A 22,861-nucleotide genomic window follows, 5' to 3' on the forward strand; every position below is an offset into this window, starting at 1 on the left:
ACTAACCTTACTGTGGCAGACATTTCACAATATACACGCATTTCAAATCATCCCATTGCACACCTTACACTTTTATAATATTATATATCAATTATATCTCAATAAACCTGGGGAAAAAAATAAAATAAATGCAATGTGGCATCCCGCATGGGATCCTGGAACAGAAAGTGGACATTAGTGGAAAAACTGGGGAAATCCGGATAAAGTCTGAAGCTTCCTTTAAAAACATAAAGTTGGATAAATGCTATTTAAAAATGTTCAAGGTGCAATGAGAGGACATGCCAGGAGTAACTAGTCAAAACACAAAGATTTCAAAGCAGAATAAAAATCTGGACAGGATTTTTTCAATGAAAAACCCCATGGTATCCGCCTCCAGAACCAAGCAACAATTAGCAAGGTTAACTGACTTCTTTTCTTGTTGTTGCTGTCATTATGATTATTATTTTCTCTCTATTGTGTTTTTTTAATAAAAATAATATTTATCCTATATGCTCATTAGGACCAGCCAAATAATAGAGAAAAGCACAAAGTAAAATATAATCCTCTCTCCCACCTCCACGCTCCAGCCAGTCCCTTCCTGAGGAAGCAGTTTGTGTTCTTTTCCATGATCTCTCTGTGTTTATATTAGAAATACAAAATATATATGTGGCTTTTTTTTTTCCTTTTTTAACTACAAAAATACTATCTTTACTCATTGCTCTGCAACTTGCTTTTTTTCATGCCAAAATATATCTTAAAGCTGTATCATAAATATCGTCCTAGGATAATGTATATAAATCTGACTTGTTCTCTCCTTAACTCAATTTTACTGAGATACAATTTATATGGAATAAAATGCACCCATATTAAGTGTACGGTTTGGTGAGTACAATTATTACGTATGCAACAATGTATACACATGGGTAACCACCCCCACATCATTTATAATTTTAAAAATCAAGGTCTGCAAGAATCTCGCCAAATCCAGTGAAATCACCTGGCTCCATCCTTGGAGTGGAAGGCAAGAAGAGATGGAAATGTCCAGATAACTCTGGGGAATCACCAGTGCAGGACGACTTGCTCCTCGCCTCTCAGGTGTAGTATTTTGAGAACATTCTCATCCCCTAGAATAGTTCTCCATGTTGTGCATGGTGCTAGAGTTGCATGAGTTTGGAAAGGTGTAAGGGAGGCACCTAGGTGGAGAGTTGGCTGGGGCAAACTGTGGGGTTCCTGATCCAACATGGAGGCACCAGAGCTGAGGATAAATGGCTGAGAGGCATGCTGAGTTAAGTGGTGGCCAGAGACTTCTCCTCCTGGAGGCTTCTTCCACCACTCCTCATGAGCAAGCCCGCCAGATCCCCAGGGCCAAGACCAAACCAACCACACTTCCTAGGACCAATGAAGACCCCACGGAGAAAGTGGGAACCACTGGCCTCTCCCTAAGCTCTCTCTGGAACACCATCTTTGGAAGCAGGTAAGAAAAGAAAAAGAAATGGTCCCAAAAGGGAAATGGATTTTTAAACAAGCTGAAACCTTACCTGAAAAAGATTGCTTTACATAGGGAAAAAAAAAAAAAAAAAAAGACTACTTGAAACTGGAAGAGAAAACACTTCTAATCGGCCAATTTAAGTATTTTCCCTTTACTCAGCAGAATGGGAACTCCTGAGGAAATGTGATTTGGTTAGACCAGCACTGTGCAAAAGAAACAATGCAAGCCACAAGTATAATTTTAAATTCTAGTAGCCACATTTAAAAAAGCAAAAACCACAGGACTCAGCAATTCCCCTCCTCCATATACACCCAAGAGAAATCAAAACATGGTCCACACAAAAACCTGTACACAAATGTTCCTATCAGCATCATTTACTAGAGTCCAAAAGTGAAAACAAACCAAATGTCCATCAACAAACTGTAGTATGTAATATAATATTATTCCACAGTAAAAAGGAATGGAGTAAGTCAACATATCCAAAACATTATTTCAAAATGTAGTCAATATTTTATAATTATTATTGAGATGTCTCCCATTCGGTTTTTTTTCTTAATCCAGTGTGCATTTCACACTGGCAACACATCTCAATTCAGATGTCAAATTTTGCTTGGAAATACTAGACACATATTTAGATTTCATAAAATTTGCAATTAAAAAAGTAAACGTATACATACCCAAGTTGTTGGAAAAACATTTAAAAGTTTTCCCAATAACTGAATGTAAGTAGCGTCAGATAGTAAAGTGGATATACCTATACCTAGTCTATAGGTATGGACAGATAGAGATACATAAATACAGACATAAGTATAGATGGGTACATATAGGTAAAATAGTTATACAGATACAGGTACATAACTTGAGTGTGGTATGTTAAAAATCTCAACCCCTACTACATATACCAAATATAAAACAACTCCTTCCATGGCCTCAAAGCCCTACGTCATTTGCCCCCACCACCTCTCTGATCTCACATTGTATCACTCTCCTCCTCTCCCAGGAGGCTCCAGCCACACTCGTCTTTTTACTCCTCAAGCACTCACTCCTGCCCACTTACACTTGTTATTCCCTCTGCCTGGAACACTTTCCACCAAGATCTTCTCAAAGCTGGCTCCCTGTCATCACTCAGGTCTCTGTTCCAATGTCACCTCCTCAGAGAGGCATCCCTGACCACCTTATTCAAATGCAACCCCCCCATCCAACCACTCTCTAGTTCATTATCCATTATCTTCCTCTTATTTTCTTTGTAGCATGTGTCACTACTTGAGATTATCTTCCTTATGTTTTTCTCTTATTTATTGTCTTTCCCTTGCTACACACACACACACGCACACACACACACGAATATAAGCTTCAAGATAAAGGGACAAAGTCTGTATTATTCACTGCCCTATCCCCACTATCTAGAATCATGACTGGCATATGGTAGATGCTCAAAAAATATACAGCAAGTGAATGAACGAGCCATTCATTCATCAACCATCCCCTTGTTAATAGACATTCAGATGGTCTCCAGTTCAGGTTGGTCCTCTTGTTTTTGCCTCCAAGAGCTATTAGGAGCACTCTTATATACAACATATCCTTAGCTACTAACATATCCTTGGCTACTGGTGCCTTCCTTCCTCCAGTATGGATTCCTCAAAGTGTAATTTCTGTATCAAAGCATGTGCCCTTTTTAAAATTTTAACAGGAAATGCCTTTCCTAAGCATGGTGTGATGATTTACTGTCACACCAGCAGTGTATACAACATCATTTCCTTTCCTACTCTAGATAACATCAACTGTTTCCATCATTTTTTCCAATCTGAGGAATATATAATTGTATTTCATTTCAAATTCAAATTAAAAATCTTCAAACGCTAGGGAAGTTGCATAGTTTCAGATTTTATTGGTCATTTGCATGTCCTGCATTGTAAATTGCCTAATGATCTCCCATTTCTTACTGGGTTGTTTTTGTTTTAAATCAGCTTGTAGGGGCGCCTGGGTGGCTCTGTGGGTAAGTGATTTCGGCTCAGGTCATAAGCTCAGGGTTGTGAGATGGAGCTCCTGGGGGGCTCTGGGTTCATCGCAGAGTCTGCTTGTCCCTCTTCCTCTGCCCTACCCTCTGCCCCTACCCCCACGCACACTCTCTCGCTCTCTCTCAAATAAATAAATAAAACCTTTGGGAAAAAAATAAAAATAAATCAACTTGTAGTAACTATTAGGGATAGTAAGTCTGCTGTGAGTTCTCATTATTTAGAGTTCACCCCATCTTATGCCTCAGCAATTTTAACTGATATATGGTCAGATCTGTGAGTTTTTTCCTTTGAGGTTTCTGGCGTCCCCATCTAACTGACATAAGTTGACTTGCAATTCTGAGACGAATCTTCACCACTCAGGGAGCTCACTTGGCAAGTCCTGAAGGCAGCCCTTAGGGCACGAGCCCATAAATTTTCCACCAGCCACTTCAGGACCCACCTTCCTGATAAGTCCATTTCTCTCTCCAGTTGGACTTGGAGACACATCCTCTGAAGGCAGTTTGGTCAATGGCTGAGGACGCCAACACCTTTTACCATGAAAATCTGAAAAAGTGACCATCACCAGTGCTGCCCTTTGCTGAGGAAGAGGAGGGCCCAGAAAGGCTGAGAGTGAACCCAACCTCCTTGTCCAGACTGGGACCCTACAGATGTACTGTTACCCGACTTTTAATTTTGAAAACCTTCACATTTATGGAGAACTCGTAAGAACGATGCAACAAAAAAACATACACCCAACATTTAGATGTGCCTAGTCATTAACATTTTGCCATATTTATATAGTGCTGAGCCATCGGAACGTAAGTTGCAGATACTTCAATCCTATAGAGCTTGTCATGTATTTCCTAAGAATAAGGATGCTGAGCAATAAAATTATAGTTTAATTACCACACTCTGGAGATTTACTATCAATCTAATACTATTATCTAATAATCAGCCCATATTCAAATTTTCCCAGTTGTCCCTATAATGTCCTTTAGAGCTGGATTTTTTTGGGGGGGGGGGGGGGCGGGACCCAATCAAAAATCACATATCACATTTAATTGTCCTTTCGTCTTTATTCTCCTTTCATCTAGAACAGCTCTGAAACATGTTTGTTTGCTTGCTTGTTTTTAGGACATTGATGTTTTTGAAAAGTCCAGGCCAGCTGTTTTGCATAATGCCCCTCAATTTGGATGTATCGGCTTGCCTCCTCATGGTTATGTTTTTGGCAAGAATGCTGCATAGGTATTTCTGTGACATGCTCAGTGCTCATACAAGGAGGCACGTGGTGATAAGTCTGATTACTCAGCTAAGGTGGTGCCCTCACACTGCTCCATTCCCAAGGTGCCTTTACTGTGAATTGATCAATGATTCTGTGGGGAGATACCTTGAGACTGGTATCACACTCTTCCCCAGAATATTTCACCTAATGGTTTCAGCCTACATGGCTGATTCCTGCAGGAATCGAGTAGTTCCGTGGTGGTTGCAAAATGTGAGTTTCTAAGCTCACCATTTCTTTTACATTTATTAGTTGATATTCTCTAGCACTTGCCCTTCTCTCTCTTGTCTTTTTCCTTCTTAATATCAACACAGACTCATGGATTCTTCTTTAATCCCATGTGCTATACCCCATACCTATCATTATTGGTTTTGATACTCAGATTATCCCAGATAATCTGGCAGTGGGAACTGGTTTGGGGCTGGCTTCTGTATCTTTGTGCCATGCTTCCATCATTTTTTTTAGTACTCCATATTTTCTGATAAAAAAAGATACTTCAGGTATACCTTGTACCTTTCTTGCCCCAGCCCTGCAATCAGCCATTTCCTCAAAGAGCTCTGGTAACTTTTAGTGGATAATGCTTTTTAGGAACCAAGATCTGAACATGAGGAGTGCTCATTGCTACTGGGACGTCATGCTTCCATAGGACAAATGCACCACATGGGAAGTTGGGCCCAGAGTCCTCCAGGGAGCTGTGACATCAACAGAGGCTGAATTCAAAATTGGAACCAAGTATCATCTTCTAAGTACAGGAAATATTTATTGTTTTCAGTTGACTAGCATCCAGTCCACATTCATCTGGTAACAGCACCCCTTTGTCCTTTTGGGGAATCATCCATCCCCTCTGTGAATCATCATGGTAGGACTGTAAATCAAGGTGTTTGGAACCCCTTCTCATATCCAAGAGGTGGCATTAAATCCCTAAAGCAGACAGGTGCCCCTGGACCCAGGACAGACGCTGAAGAAAAATCCTGAGACAGGTATGAGCATAAGAGGGTTTGACCACACATCCAGAGTTGACAAAGCCAAATGACCTCCAAGGTGAAATTAAACGCCCCTCTCCAAGGTCTGTTGGTTTCTCATTTAGTGAGAGCCTTTATCCCACACAGTTGAAAGCGCCCCTGTCTTTGCAGACAAATTCTGACACAATAGAGCCCATTTCGAACTTCTTTCCCTCATATTGGTTCTTTCGTACATTCTTTCCACTTCATAGAATTCAGTTGTTTTGACAAATGTCTAGATGGCTAGTGATACATTTTCATACCCTTCCAATCCTCACAATAGATACCCTGCTTGTAAATCAGCATGGCTTTTTTTCTGAGGAAAAGCTTCTAAAACTTTGTTCATCTTGTGTCAGTCCCTGCAGGGTTTCTTTATTTGCCTGCTTGCTTGTTTGGTGGGGAGCAAAAGAAAAGCCTGAAATCCTGATACACCTTCAAAAATTATGAAATCTATTTACCTTCCATTTTCCTTTATTTGAATCCTTTTCCCCCTCTCTCTGCCTTGTTACTCTTCTAATCTCAAACACATGGGTGTTACACAAAATGGTGAAAAGAAGAAAGGGGGGGAGGGAGAAAAGAGGAGAGGAAAGTGAGAAAAATATCAAAGGAAGGAAAACCCTTGCACTCCCCAGGGCTTCAAATAATGTAAAAACACAAGAAAATATTTGCTATCTTTCGGCGCATGGGTTTTGTCAGTCACTCCATGTTTTGACACTGGACTTTTCATATCAAAAGGACTTGGCCGTCGTGCAAGACCTTTACTCTGGAGGACAATGGGGAAGCAAGGTTGCAAGGGTGCTAAGCTAATGGGTGCCACTTGTCTCCTCTAAATGAGTAACTGGAGATTTGTTTTTCAATATGAGTCATGAGGATAAGAGTGGTTATTTCAGGGCTACTGGAAATACCAACTGCTAGAGCCTGAGGCTTCTCTCCCTGCCCTGCCCTGCCCTTACAAACCTGAACTTACAGGACAAAAGGGGTGGGGGTTCACTGCTGGGTAGCCGGTTCAGCTGTACGTGGAAAGAAATGAAACAGTGTGGGGGAGCAGAGGTTCTGATGAAGGTATCACCAGTTTTTCTGAAGTTTGGAGCAATAGACAGGCTTCCAACAGGGGGAGGGGGGAGATTGCTCAATGTCCTACTCACTTAAAGCACTTTCAGCTCATGGAACATTTATTGGGGGTCAGCACTATCCGGGAAGGCAAAAATGAGCAGGCACTCAAGTTTTTGCTGATAAAGGAACAAGGGAAATGGTCATCTCTGCCCTGACCAGTGTGACAGGTTCCCTTTGTGTTGGGCAAAGCTTACAGCCAATGGTGGGCTACAGATCCTTCACAGTCGACTGCCAAGTTTTGGTCCTTATGCAAACATTATTGTTTTTCTTCCTACAGCTGGGGTACTTACAGTAATTTCTGTATGATTTCTGCTGAGCTGAATAGGTTATTCAAGACTGTAGAAGGTGGATTTGAGCTTGAAGCAAGTAAATACAAGTGTAGCATGACATCAAGAGAGCGCCAAGGGAAGATATTTCTCAGATTCTTGCTACTCAGAATGGGATCTTCACCCCACCAGCAAGGGTGGGACCTGGGAGTCTGTGAGAAATGCAGACTTTCCAGCCCCATCTCAGGCCTACGGAATCAGAAACTGCATTTTAACAATATCCCTGGTGATTCGTGTGTATGGAAAAGTTTGAGAAGCAGTAGCTTGGAACACGGAAGACCTTCCTCATCTGAATGCATGAGACTTCAGTCAAGGCATAACCAAGCCAACTGACATTCAAGGGTCAACCAAATGGTTCATCGATAAAATTGAACAGTGGCAGATAAAATATAACCTGTTCTCGTGTGCTGCCACAATTTCTGATGGTGAGAACGACATTTTGCCCCGCACTTATATCATCCATGAGGGTGGTCACCACAGTCTTGTGAGGTAAGCAGTACAGGTTCTAGTGACGGCCCCATTTTACAGGTGGAGAAACTGAGGTTCTCAGAGGTTGGGTGACTTTCCCAAAGGCACGTGACTCTGGTGAGGTCCAGCTGGCACTTGAATGCTGAGCACCTGGCTCCAGGAAGAAGTCCTTCTACAGTGGCTTCTGAGCCCATGTGATAAGGATCAGGCTGGTTGTGTGGCTGAAATGAAATCAGTGTGATGTACGCTTGAAAGGAAACAGGATTTCTCCAGTGGGGAGTTAGGAAAAGGAGATAAGCTAACATGATGCTGGCAGCTTCAGATATCAGATCCCAGGTGTCTGGCTCCACAAAGAATTCTCCTTCATGTTCATATCCTTCTTAGGTACACGAGGGTGAGCTGATGTCAACAGGCCAGCCCACTGAGACCTAGAAACCATCCAGGACACCATGCATCCCTCAAATCTAGGACAGGTGCCTTCTTTTGACAATAATGGCCTATTTTTCCCACAGCAGGGTGACCAAACTCTTTCCTTCATCTCCAAGTGAGGCTAAAAAAAAAAAAAAAACACCCAGATTTAGGGCTTTTTGCTGCTATGAACTAACTTAAACGGTAAGCCCATTGTTCAGCCTTGTTTCTTTGGCCACCTGCCTAACCTGATTGTAGTCACTTAGAGAGAAGTTCCCCGCAGAGAAACTGAAGAGCTTTGCTTAAAGTAATCAACAGAGACCTTAGGTTCTGTTGCAGACCTCAGGAGACATTTTAGCAACTGTGCCTGGGGCCTGTTTCTCCAGTCCTAATCACTCCTCCTGAGGTCGTCTATAAAACTGGATCTTGATGGGCTTCGGTAAAAGGGGCCACGTGGATTCTGAGAAAGAGGTAAGCTGAGGCAGGCTGGAGAGCTAAGAGTAGGAAGATCACCATTTTGTGAGCCGTGTCGCTTAGCGCTTAGCTGGCCTGCCTCCTGGAGTCACTAACTTCATGTGGGAGGCCAAGGTAGGAGAGAAAGAATCAGAGTTCCAGGAATGATGTCCAATTAAACTAACTCAGTGTATCACTGGTTCAGTTCAGCTGATCTTCAGGACAAACAAGAAATCAAAAGTCCCAAGACAGGAGCGCCTGGGTGGCTCAGTCAGCTAAGCAACTGCCTTCAGCTCAGGTCATGATCCCAGGGTCCTGGGATCAAGCCCCACATCAGGCTCCCTGCTCAGTGGGGAGCCTGCTTCTCCCTCTCCCTCTGCCTGCCATTCTGCCTACTTGTGCTCTCTCTCTCTCTGTCAAATAAATAAATAAATAAAATCTTAAAAAAAAAAAAAGTCCCAAGAGAAGTCGCAGCATTGATTAGCTAGCATCCAATCATTGACTATCTATGTTCAATGCATCATGATACAAAAAAAAAATAAGAAGAAAAAGAATTCACAAATATAATTTTGAAGGGGCGCCTGGGTGGCTCAGTCAGTTAAATGTCTAGCTCTTGATCTCAGCTCAGGTCTTGATCTCAGGGTTGTGAGTTCAAGCCCTGCATTGGGCTCCATGATGGGCATTGAGCCTACTTAAAAAAAAAAAAGTTATCTATCTATATGTATATAGATAGATAATTATATAGATATAGATGATATGGATGATATAGGTATAGATATAGATATAATTTGGAAGCCCTCCTGAACCTCTAGAATTAAGGTTGGCCAGTGTTTTTCTCATACACAAAAGTGGATAATTTCTCATCATTCCCCTCCTCCCACCCACCCCAAGATCAGTGGTTTCCTATGCTCGTGCTTCAGAAAGCAATAATATCAGCAAAGCCGGGATGCCTGGGTGGCTCAGTTGGTTAAGTGTCTGCCTTCGGCTCAGGTCATGATCCCGGAGTCCTAGGATCGAGTCCATCATCAGGTTCCCTGCTTAGTGGGGAGTCTGCCTCTCCCTCGCCCTCTGCCTGCCGCTCCCCCTGCTTGTGCTCTCTCTGTCTCTCTCTCTCTCCCTGACAAACAAATTAATAAAATCTTTTTAAAAAAAATAATATCAGCAAAGCAGAAACCACTCTAGGTGTTCCAAAGGAATCAATTATAAGGATTTGGGGGAGGATGGAAGAACAATTATTAAGGGGGCTCTGATCCAGATGGCTAACAGACACATGAAAAGATGCTCAACATCACTCATCATCAGGGAAATACAAATCAAAACCGTGATGAGATATCACCTCACACCTGTCAGAATGGCTAAAACTAACAAACCAGGAAACAACAGATGCTGGTGAGGATGTGGAGAAAAAAGAACCCTCATGCACTGTTGGTGGGAGTGCAAACTGGTACAGCCACTCTGGATAAAAATGTGGAGGTTTCTCAAAAAGTAAAAAACAGAACTACCCTACAATCCAGGAATTGTGCTACTAGGTACCCAAAGAGTACAAAAATACAGATTCGAAGGGGTACATGTACCCTGATGTTTATAGCAGCATTATCAACAATAGCCAAACTATAGGGAGAGCCCAAATGTCCATCAGCTGATGAATGGATAAAGAAGATGTGGTATGTATATACAATGGAATATTACTCAGTCATCAACAAAATGAAATCTTACCATTTGCAACAATGTGCATGGAGCTAGAGTGTATCATGCTAAGTGAAATAAGTGGAATTTAAGAAAGAAAACAGATGAACATATGGGAAGAGGGGGAAGAAAAAAAGGAGAGAGGGAAACAAGCCATAAGAGACTCTTCATGATAGAGAACAAACTGAGGGTTGATGGAGGGAGGTTGGTGGGGGATGGGCTAGATGGGGGATGGGCATTAAGCAGGGCACTTGTTGTGATAAGCACTGAGTGTTGTATGTAAGTGATGAATTACTGAGTTCTACTCCAGAAACCAATACTGCACTGTATGTTAACTACCTAAAATTAAAATAAAATAAAATAAAAAGGGGGGTCTGAAAAGTGGAAAGCAGAAGGGTGATAACCAGAGATCAGAAGCTGCAAATGCTTCTGGGCTGGATCCATGAGCTGCACCCAGTGTACTGTTGGAGATCCTGCTACAGTCTCTTGAGTTTCCAAAGAGGGGCCACCTCCTCTGGGGCTGGTACTGCACAAAGGGTGCTGCCTCTGCCTGGGATGATGGAGTCTGGAATCACCCCATGTCTGCTGCCATTACAACTACAGAAATTCCCCTCCTTTTCCCACCTTCTGATTTCCAGCCAGTGCTCCCCCAACAGGAAGCCAGCTGTCAGAGGAGCACAGAAAATACAGTGTGCAAACTCCTGGCCCCAGAAATACAGATTATGTACAGATTATGGAAGGGCAGGTATTTACAACCAGCACAGCAACCAAGCTGTCCCAAGTTGACTGCGCCACCCAATGGCCAGCACTGGAATCAACATGACCCACTCACTTTTTTTCTTTCTCAAGTAAAAGGAGAGACAGGTGATCTGCACTTAGCTTTAAAGTGTGAGTTAGATCAGGGCTGCTCCACATGTTTGTTCCCAGCCTCAGGCCGAAGGAGCGGCAGCTAAGTAGGGTATGCTTTTCTATGGTGGGTTGTAAGAGTTCAAGAAGGTGAGCAAAAACACACAAGCACATTTGAGGTGCCTGTTTGCATCATACCCACTAATGCTCCCTTGGCCGCCCACAAGTCACATAGCCAAGCCCAGTATTTCACCATTTCACTGGGTGGTCAGACTGTGCTACAGGATAGAAGATAACATGAGCGCAGCCAAAGTTCAAAGGCAGATAAGTGCACCCAAGGGAGAGACCAGCGCATGATTTGCTGAAAACAGACCGCATGGACACCAGGCTCAGTATGGTCCAGCACTTACATACAGCAAGAAGAGAGAGAGAGTACACAAGAGCCAGCCCTGTGCGATGCGTCAGTACCCCATGGCCAGTGGATCCATCCCACAGCCATTTCATGCTGCTGAAGGAACCCGACCCTTCCCACTGGGTTCTGAAATACAGAAAGCTGGGGGTGTGCATGAGAGTCATTGGCTCATGTGCTTCAAGGAGAACAAAGGAGTACACATTAAGCTGGGAACAGAGAAAGATATTCCCTCACAAGGCCATAAGCCCAGCACAGACAGAGTACTGAATCTCCCAGGAAAGAAATATTCCAGGCTCAGACCCATTCTTATAAGGCCAAGCTGGGGTCAAATGACCGCACGCAGGAGACTGCCTTTTCCAACAGCCCGAGTCCTTGGTGGGGAAATCCATTCCGCTCATCTAGTGCACTGCAAGGTCATATGGCAGAGGAATTGTGATTAATAATCCGATCTACCGCAGAAGGCAGAAAAAAATCTTATCTTTGACCTCTCTATTCCTACCTTCCAGGACCAGGACCAGCACAGAACAGACATCATGCAATGATTGTTGAAATTAATAAATTATTAACAGCATGGAGTAATGCGAGACATGTATATAAGGATGACTCAACATTAATTGATAATTAGGGCATGGAGCAACATGAGACATATATATAACACAGTGATTAAGAATATGAAATTTAGGGTGCCTCGGTGGCTCAGTCGTTAAGCGTCTGCCTTCGGCTCAGGTCATGGTCCCAGGGTCCTGGGATCGAGCCCCCCATCGGGCTCCCTGCTCCGCGGGGAGCCTGCTTCTCCCTCTGCCACTCCCCCTGCTTGTGTTCCCTCTCTCGCTGTGTCTCTGTCAAATAAATAAATAAAATCTTAAAAAAAAAAAAAGAATATGAACTTCAGTGTCACAGGACCTGAGTTCAATGTAAAATGGAACAGTGACTTTAAAAACACTTTGGTAGTTTTCTGTAAAGTTAAACACAAACTTGCCATTAAATCCAGCAATTCTACTCCTAGGAATCTACCTAAAAGAATGAAGGCGTACATCTACACAAAGCTGTGCACATGAATGGTCATAGCAGAATTATTCATAACAGCTAGGAAATGGGAATAATCCAAGTGTCTATCAACTGGTCAATGGATACATGAAATGTGGTACACCCATACCGTAGAACAGTATGAAAATGAATGAACTACTGTCACTTGCAACAACACAGATGTACCTCTGGATAAATTAAAGAAGCCAGATGAAAAGACCACATATTATAGGATTCCATTTATATAAAATGTCCAGAGAAAAGCAAATTCACAGAGACGTATAGAAGATTAGTGGGTTGCCTGGAGCTACAGATGCGAATGCAGATTGAATTCAAATGAACACGAGGGATCTTTTGGAGGGCAAATGGAAATTTCTAAAACTGGATCGAAGTGACGGTTGCACATATTTTAAAGTTTACTAAAAATCAGTGGACTGTACATTAAAATGGATGAATTTTGATAAAATCACCATATGATCTGGGTTCAAGTGCTGGCCCTACCACTTAGTATCCACGTGACCTGGAAGAAGCTGTATAGCCATATAAGCTCTGTGAGCCTCCCTCTCTGTAAAATGGGGACTCAACAGAGGAGTGTTGAGAGATGAGGGAGATACTGCGTGTTGTGCTCTCAACACAGGGCCTGACAGATGTCTGTGCAGCTGTTATGAACTCTCTAGTACCTTCTGCTTTTAGGGAAATCACTTCCACTCAAGTCCATCCCAAGTCCAAGGTCCAATCTCCATTTCTACTTAAGTTGCTGGTTCTCAGATACCCCTGGGAAAAGGTCGATCTCTGCCTTGTCCCAAATCCCTGGTATGAGAATTATTCAGAATATTTCTGGGCCAGAAATGAAAGTATGTCAACTTCACCTACTTCACAGCTCCAGAAATCGAACCTGTTCCAGAATGCTATACTGCCACCGAAGTCCCCCCTTACCAAATACACGCATCTCCTCTTCTCTTTTTACTTCACTTTTTTTTTCCCAATGGAAAAAAAATCATCTGGGCTTAGCGGGTCTGGGCTGCCAGGAGCTGACAGATACTCTAAGCAAGCTGCAGGAAACATCCCAGCCTCTGCAATGAACCTTTGGGGAAGGAACAGCCACTGAGAATGTGATTCACTTTGATGACAGCTTCCTGATGAGGGTTCGAACCGACTAGAGGGTTGGTCAATTTACGACTGCACAGAAGACTCCATAAAAGTCATAAATAAAAGGGCATGTGGCTGTGAGTGCACCACACGAAGTCAGGAGGTCTCCCAGATGACAGAACACAAGGCCAGTAACTCGGATTCGGCTCAAGGTTTATCACCGACGCAGTGAAAGGTACAGCCCCTGGACGCCAGGGATGCTTGTCCCCGAGGACTAGGGGAGCCATTTCTCAGATGCCTCGGGCCGTGGATCTGTGGGCAGTGGGGGTGAGGAAAGGTTGCCTTCCCTAATAAATCCTGGGGCCGCCACGTTGACCCGGGATAAGGACTCTTGTGGGAATGAGACAGTAAGACCAGACTGTCTTACTGTCCACCACTCAAGCCACTCCTGAAACCAAGTGCTTTGTGTTCACATACAATGTGAAATAGCTTTCAGAACAGGCCACCTGTTGTACATCCACTCACTCATTTAAGGATCCTTACTCCTATTATTGCTGACAGCAACAACATTGGTTCTGAGCTGACTTCCCCTCCTGAAGTAACACACACTTCAAGTCATTGCTATGATGGTGAGGGTTACATGAGATAGAATTAAAAAGAAAGAAAGAAATCTCGGCACGTGCCTGGCACATGGTAATCCTCCATAAACCGCAGCTACGGGATTTCTCACTATCTAAACCCTTTTTTTATGGAAAGACTTAAAACTCACACAGCAGTGTTATGGAGCTCTTCTCTCATGTGGAGGATGTAGAATGTGCTGGATAGATACACTAGATATACACACACATGCTAGAAAGTATACATACCATATATACTAGATGTTATATATTATGTAGCACATATTGCATATACTAAATAGTGTGCATATTCTACATAATGTGCTACATATAATACAGTATAGTTGAGAGTTTCTGATGTATATCTGCTATGTGGACGTAGCTGCGCACTCTCTCTCTCTCTCTATATATATATATAGCCAGACAGTACACAGTGAGGGGACAGACATGATACACTATAGTGTGGTCAGGAAAGTCCTCCCTGATAAAGTGACATTTGAGTAGAGTCCTGAGTGAAGTGAGGGAGTGGGCCATGTGGATATCTGGGAGAAGGGCATCCCAGGTCATGGGAACAGCAGGTGCAAAAGCCCTGCGGTGCATCAGATACAACATACCCGAGAGTTGAACCGTCACCAATGTGTGGGAGTGGACTGAGCCAAGTGGGTCAGGGCAGTAATACCAGACAAAATCAGATGTCAGGAGCCAGGGCCAAAAGGGCCTCCCAGGCCAAAGCAAGGAGTTCGGGTTTTATCCTAAACGTGATGGAAAAGCCCATCACGTTTCAACTGAGAAGTAACGTGATCGGATTTACTCCCTTAAGAGATGGAGGCTACTGCGTGAAGGGTGGCTTATAAAGAGGCAAGGGAGGGAGGAGGGAAAACAGCTAAGGGGCACCTATAGTTGTCTCGGCAGGTGATGATGTGGCTGGGCCTGGGCAACAGTGGGGCAGATCTGGGCCCAGCTTTGGAGGTAGAACAGACAGAACCAACGGGGCAGCCAAAGGACTAGACAGCAGGGTGTGGGAGCGGGAGGAAAAGAAGAGGGGCAATGTGACCCCCGGCTCTTTGACAAGTACCCGGGAGGAGGCTGGTGCCATTCCTTGAGCAGTAAAGACACAAGAGAAATATCTGGGGTAGAGGGAGTGGGGAGCAAGGGGTAAAATGTAAACTATTATGAGCGAGTCTCGGTCACACTTCAAACTATGTCGGTCATTGAAAAAATATAAATAAATAAAAATAAAATAAACTATAGCAGTCATTTACATCTCTGTGGGACTAATAGCATCTCCTATTAATTAAGGCTTTTCAGTTCACAAGAAACTTTCACTTTTGCCATATTATACATGGTGTATTGCATAGTAAATAGCATATATCATGAATATGGTATACTATATAGATTAACGTTGCTTAAATACAGTATATATTACATAGTATACCGTATTATATAAAGTATATATATTATATAGTATATAATATTATAATAGTGTGGCATCTATATTATATAAATCCATGTAATATATAGTATATTATATATTATACGAATAATACATTATGCTGAATATACCATATAGTATCTTATTATAGTATGTTAGATGGTGTATATATATCACATATATTATATACTACATTACATGTAGTATATATCACAGAATATAAACAATATATGGTATATATGTGTTATTCATGTTATGTGGTATACATGATAGAGCATGTATCATACATGTTGGTGCTTATATCTATAGTGTATATTATATACATTATGCAATGTATAATATGTAGCATGCTATGGTATATTTTATATACATATAATTTACTAGATGCTATATACCATGTAGTATATATTATATCTACTAAACAGTGTGTATATTCTATATAACGTGCTACACATAATATAGTGTAGTTGAGAGTTTCTTATATATTTACGTATTATACAGTGCATATAAAATATATAAAATAGTATATATTACATAATATATTATACATATAGCACATTACATATAGGTTATTCTTTACTGTTTCCTTGGGCCTTAAAAGCCCCCAACCTTCCCCCTAGTTTCTCCACCCAGCCAAACTGGGACAAAACAGAGTCTCGGAGAGGGAAATGACTTTCCCAGAGTCCCAGAGGTGGCAGGACAAACAGATGGAGCCGGGTCCATAGAATTCCACTTTCCCTACACTGCTGTATAAGCTTCAGACCTTTCCACGAGACAAGTTTGAACAATAAGAAGTTTTTGCTCTTATTTATAGAATGTAAACATGCTCCAGATGCTATGATGGGAATTTCTAAACTGTATCTCATTTAACCATCCCCACTGAAACCACCTCAAGGTATGTATTTTGTCGTGGTTATCTTTCCGCAGATGAAAAAAACTGAGGATCTGATAGATCAGGGCCCTTGCCCAAGGTCACAAGATTGAGGAGGAATGACCCCCGAGTGTTCCACTCACCACAAGGGGATAACTGGGTAGAGAAGTCCAGATGCCAGTTACATGGGTTCAGCTGCAAGAATCCAGGTGTAGCTTTCTGCCAGGCCTGTGGAAAGAAATGTACAATTTTCATGTGACATTTCCCTTCTGAACTATCTCATCTGTCGTGAGAGAAAGACCTCCAGTTTGGGCTTCAGTGCATCGATTATGTTGTACAGTTAAACCCTCGTCCTGGGTGGGGGGAGGGGGTGAAAATCACTAAAACTGAGCCTGACAAAGAAATGACCAGCACTCAGCGAAGACGGAGCTGAAGCCCCCGAAGGTGGAAATTACATAAACAGCAGCCTGGATTCCTAAAATGTAGATTTCTCCTATCCCAGTTCTTCAAAGGCTCCAGAGGCTTGAAGGAAAATAGCTCTAAATAGACATTTGTTACTTATTTTTCTCTCGTTGCCCGTGCAAACATCCTCCCAAACTTCACATTTCTCTTATCTTTTTCCTCTATTCTCCATCACACCAGTTGCCTGGAGCCCATATTCCTCCATTTTTCGTCTCTCAAAATTGCACAAAGCTTTCCCAAAGCATTGGTCTGTCGAAACTCATGTATAGTCTGAGATCCTGGCTGGAATGGGAGGAAGATGAGGGGAACAAGGAGGCAGAGAGGAGCAAAAGCCTGAGTCTTGCCCACAGAGACCAGGAAAATAAGCATTTGCTCAGGTGGGTTAGTAGGGTGTAGGCTGCATGAATTTTAAAAACAGTGCAGGCGGCTCCGTCAGTTGTCCGACTGTTGATTTTGGCTCAGGTTATGATCTCAAGGGGATCGGGTTCCCAGCTCAGCACAGAGTCTGCTTGAGATTCTCTTCCTCCCGCTCCCTCTGCCCCTCCCCCCACTCACCCTCTCTCTAAATAAATAAAATCTTTAAAAAACAAAAAAAGAAACAACAGTGAAATGTGAAATGCGTCCTTCTAGAAGAACATAGTCAGTCTCTTAGAATTGGTTCCAACCATTCTCCCCCACATATGTGAATAGAAAGCTACCAGCTCTTGGGGGTAAAGAAGGTCAGGAGCCAACATTAATTGAGCACTTACTATGTGCCAGACACACATTTCCCTAATCCCTACAGAAACTCTGAGGGAGGAACAGTATCACCTCTTTTTACAGACTGGAATAATAAGAGATTGTAAGCACTCTAATAAGGATTTTGTCTGTCTTGTTTGCTCACATCGGCAGCAGAGTGCCTCTCGAATAGCAGGTGCTCAGTAAATATTTGGTGAAGGTACGAATGAAGGAATGAAGGAATGAATGAAGGGACCAATGCTCACAGAAATACAGTGTACAGGAATAATAAAGAACACGACATTGGAGTTGGAGAGACCTAAGGATTAGATGCAATGGTGCTGATGAGATGAGATTATAAAGCACTTATAACCAAGCCCCCCATAAAGGGCAGCTATCTTTATTGTGGTATCATGACGATCAAGTCTACACTTGAATTAAATGAATGTTTGACGTTGGGCTCCTGGACGGCTCAGTCGTTAAGTGTCTGCCTTCAGCTCGGGTCATGATCCCAGGGTCCTGGGATTGAGCCCCGCATCGGGCTCCCTGCTCCGCGGGAAGCCTGCTTCTCCCTCTCCCACTCCCCCTGCTTGTGTTCCCTCTCTTGCTGTGTCTCTCTCTGTCAAATAAATAAATAAAATCTTTTTTAAAAAAATGAATGTCTGACGAAGCTGAAGAAGACCAAGGAGGAGGAGGGGAAAGAAGAGAAGATCAGGATGATCTCAGGAGTATCGGTAGAAAAAAAAGATCCTGGCTTGAAATCTTGTGGAAGATAGGAAAACGTGCCAGGGGTTGCCCTCTACATTCTTACTGAATTACATCAGTCTTTGTAAGGGCTGCCACCTGTCTTGAACATCCTATGGACCCAGAATTCAGGCTCCTCCTTTCCCTATCCCAGCCAACTGGAGCTAGATGTGAGTTTTATTCCTCTGCTATCCACTTTTGGAATGACATTTGAAGTTTTGCGTTTGGTCTCTTTAAGGACATTCCACACAGAACACATCCAAAATGTCTGGATTGGATGTCTCTCCAATATAATGGTTCTCAAGGTGTGCTTCCCAAACCAGCAGCATCAACACCATCTAGGCACTCGTTAGAAACGTGAATTCTTGGACCACCCTGGACCTCCCGCACAGGAAGTTTTGGGGGGGTGGTACCCCACCATCTGTGTTTCCACAAGCCCTCCAGGTGATTCTGATGCACCTGCATAGGGTTTTGAGAATCAGTGCTCAAATGAAAGGCAAACAGGGTAGCCAGACTGTCCTCTCCGTTTCGTGCACGAGAGGTCTCTGATCTTCAAGTGACAGGGGTAGGAGGAAGCAGGCTCCCTGGAGAACAGGCATCCTCTCCAGCAAATGGGGGGAACCAGAAAACTCTGTTGCTCAGTCAACCCCAAATACTGAGCACCTACCACGTGCCGGGAGCTGTGCTGAGTGCCAGGAAAACCATGGCAAACAAGACAATATGATTCCAGCTCTCCAGGACTGAACCTGCAATTCATACACATCACACTGGCAAAGAGTGAGAATCTAACAAAAGCAAGTGCTAGAGAAACAGGAAGTCTCACAGAAGGCTGGTAAGAGCGAAGATTGGTACAACTGCTCAGCAGAGCAGTTTAGTGAGATCTAGTCAAGTTGGAGATGTGTAGATTTTACAGCCCCTCAGTTCCATTCCTGGGTATATACCGTGCACCTGGAGAAGCTCCATCAGTTTTCACAAGGAGAAATGCTCAGGACAGAGGGGCGCCTGGCTGGCTCAGTCAGTACAGCAAGCGACTCTTGATCTCAGGGTCGTGAGTTCAACCCCACATCAGATGTGGAGCCTACTTAAAATTTAAGAAGAAGAGAAAGAAGAAAGAGACAAACAAACAACCTGAATGCCCACTTACAGGAGAATGGATAAATAAATTGTGATATAGTTGTACAGTGAATGCAATCATAACAAATTAACACTAATAGTAGTAGCAAAATAAATGAATAGTGGAATAAGTGAAACACAATTTTGATAAATTGAAAAAAATCATAATAGTGAAAAAAAGGCTGTCATGAAATGATTTGTAAAGCGGGATTCTATTTAAAGTCTTACGTGATGGCTAATGATGTTGAACATTTTTTCATGTGTCTGTTAGCCATTTGTATGTCTTCTTTGGAGAAGTGTCTGTTCATGTCTTCTGCCCATTTTTTGACTTGATTATTTGTTTTTTTGGGTGTTGAGTTTGAGAAGTTCTTTATAGATCTTGGATACCAGCCCTTTATCTGTAGTGTCATTTGCAAATATCTTCTCCCATTCCGTGGGTTGCCTCTTTGTTTTGTTGACATTTTCCTTTGCTGTGCAGAAACTTTTTATCTTGATGAAGTCCCAAAAGTTCATTTTCACTTTTGTTTCCCTTGCCTTTGGAGACGTGTCTTGAAAGAAGTTGCTGTGGCCGATGTCGAAGAGGTTAATGCCTATGTTCTCCTCTAGGATTTTGATGGATTCCTGTCTCACATTGAGGTCTTTCATCTATTTGGAGTTTATCTTTCTGTATGGTGTAAGAGAACAGATGAATGGATAAAGAAGATGTGATCCATATATACAATGGAATATTACTCAGCCATCAGAAAGGATGAATACCCATGATTTGCATCGACATGGATGGAACTGGAGGGGATTATGCTAAGTGAAATAAGTCAAGCAGAGAAAGACAATTATCATAGGGTTTCACTTACATGTGGCACATAAGGAATAACATGGAGGACATTAGGAGAAGAAAGGGAAAAATGAAAGGGGGGGAAATCAGAGGGGCAGACTGAACCATGAGAGACTATGGACGCCAGGAAACGAACTGAGGGGTGGAGGGATGGGTTAGTCTGGTGATGGGTATTAAGGAGGGCACATATTGCATGGAGCACTGGGTTTTATATGTAAACAATCAATCGTGGAACACTATATTAAAAACTAATGAAGTACTATATGGTGACTAACATAATAAAAAAATAAAAATAGAAAATAAAATAAAAAGTAAATAAAAAAATTAAAGTTTTAAATTATGCAACAGAATACTATATGTTGGTTACAGAATATATATACACAATCAAAGCATAAAAATCTGCATGGAGGGGTGCCTGGCTGTCTCAGTCAGTGGAACATGTGACTCATGATCTCAGGTCATGAGTTTGAGCCCCACCTTGGGTATAGAGGTTACTAAAAATAAATATATAAACTTAAAAAAAAATGTTTTGTTAAACGTGCATGGAATAAAAAACACAACTGGAGGATAAAGTTCATCACCGGGAAGAGAGAGAGAGGTGAAGGGACACAAGACTGAGATGGGTCCAGCAGGCTGAGATTGTATTTGTTATGTTACGTTTCTTTTTGTTTTTTGAGAGAGAGCACGCTTGCAGGGGGTGGGGGTGGGGCAGATGGAGAGGGAGAGAGAGAATCCCAAGCAGGCTCCGTGTCAGTGTGGAGCCCTGTATGGAGCTCGGTCTCACGACCCTGAGAGCATGACCTGAGCCGAAATCAAGAGTCAGAGGCTTAACCCACTGAGCCACCCAGGCGCCCCTGTTAGGTTATGATTCTCAAGCTGAGTGATGTGTAAATGGTTGTTCACTATATCAGTCTATAGTTTTGTATGTGTGTACCTGAAATATTTCATAATGAAATGATTTTACATAAGCCACTACAAGTAATTAATAAATAATTATAAACGTGGAAAGCACTACAAAGAAGGACTATAGGCTGTCATGAGACGTAACAAGTTCCTGTATTTCAACCTTGCCTTTAACTTGCCTTCTTGAAAGTCCTACTGTCAGCTGCAACCAGTCATAAATTATACTTCATTTTTGCTTGTCTATATTCTTTAATTTTCTGACAAAGGAAATAAACCCTTTGGATTTTGAGATATGTAATTGGTATTTTTGAAGGAGGCAGTCAAAATCAGTTTATAAAAGTTTGCATAGGATATTCCAATGTTCTAGATGTCTAATATATACTTTTAAGTATAGACACATAAGAAAGTAAGTAGGGAACTCTGGAAGGATCTACATAAAGAAGTTAGCAGCCCTTATTTCTGGTGGGAGTATTAGAAATTTGTACTTGCTGGGGCACGTGGGTAGCTCAGTTGGTTAAGCGTCTGCCTTCGGCTCCAGTCATGATCTCGGGATCCTGGGATCGAGCCCCATGTTGGGCTCCCTGCTCAGTGGGGAGATTGCTTCTCTCTCTCCCTCTGCCCCTCCCCCCCACTCATGCGTGCACTCTCCCTCTCTCTCTTTCTCAAATAAATAAATAAAACCTTAAAAAAATAAAAAAGAAAGAAATGTGTACTTGCTTCTTACAATAACTCCCATTGTTTTCATCAACTCATCCCCTTCTCCTCTTCCTTCTGGAACAGAAACCCTCCTTCCTGTGGGAAACCTCTTCCTGTATTTCAAGGGAGACTTGCCTTGGTTCCACCTCCTCAGGCCATTGGCTCATGAACCCGTCCAATCTGACCATTTATTTGTAGCCCCAGAGATTGGCACATGTGAAATCCATGCATCCATCCCTGAGACTTTTCCTTTCTAGTAGGGTGGTTCAAATGCTAGGAATTAGTCTGGGGTTAATTGTGTTTACTTTTAGACCTCTTCTGCAAGACAGCATCCTTTCTGAGGTCCTTGAGCCCTGGTTAGAGCCCTGCCTGGTTCGTCCCTGGAACATCCCTGTCCTAGGGACCAGTACGTTCTCTTGAATCACCTGCACCAGTTTGAGATTGATTTCCCACACTTAGGGTGGAACAAGCTCTGACTTTAACACTTCTATTTTGCTCCCCTCTATTTTCTACATTTTCCCACAACAAGCCTGAGTCACATGCAGAACATGTTTCAGATTTGAAAGCACCAAGAAAGGAACCGGCAGATCAGCGTTTATCTGCCGAGGGCTGCTGGCTCACGCACGATTTTCCTCTGAGGCTAGGCTGAGCCTGCCTCATCTGGGGAAGGCCACAGTTCACCTCTGACTCCATGATCCCACCGGCCCCTCTGAGGTCTCCAGGCCTGACTCACTGCTTCTCAAGGCTTTCTCCCTCAGCTCACCGACAAATCCACCTTTTCCAGCACCCCCTATTGGTCCCAGCTTTCCGGGGATAATTAGTATGAAGTTGGGTGTCTCTTTCCCTGTGGGAGAAAATTTCTTTCATGGCATACAGCGGAGCAGAGTGTGGGTGGCTTTACC

The sequence above is a fragment of the Phoca vitulina genome, unplaced genomic scaffold (genome assembly GCF_004348235.1).
Source record: "Phoca vitulina isolate PV1807 unplaced genomic scaffold, GSC_HSeal_1.0 scaffold110, whole genome shotgun sequence".
Lineage (NCBI taxonomy): Eukaryota > Metazoa > Chordata > Mammalia > Carnivora > Phocidae > Phoca > Phoca vitulina.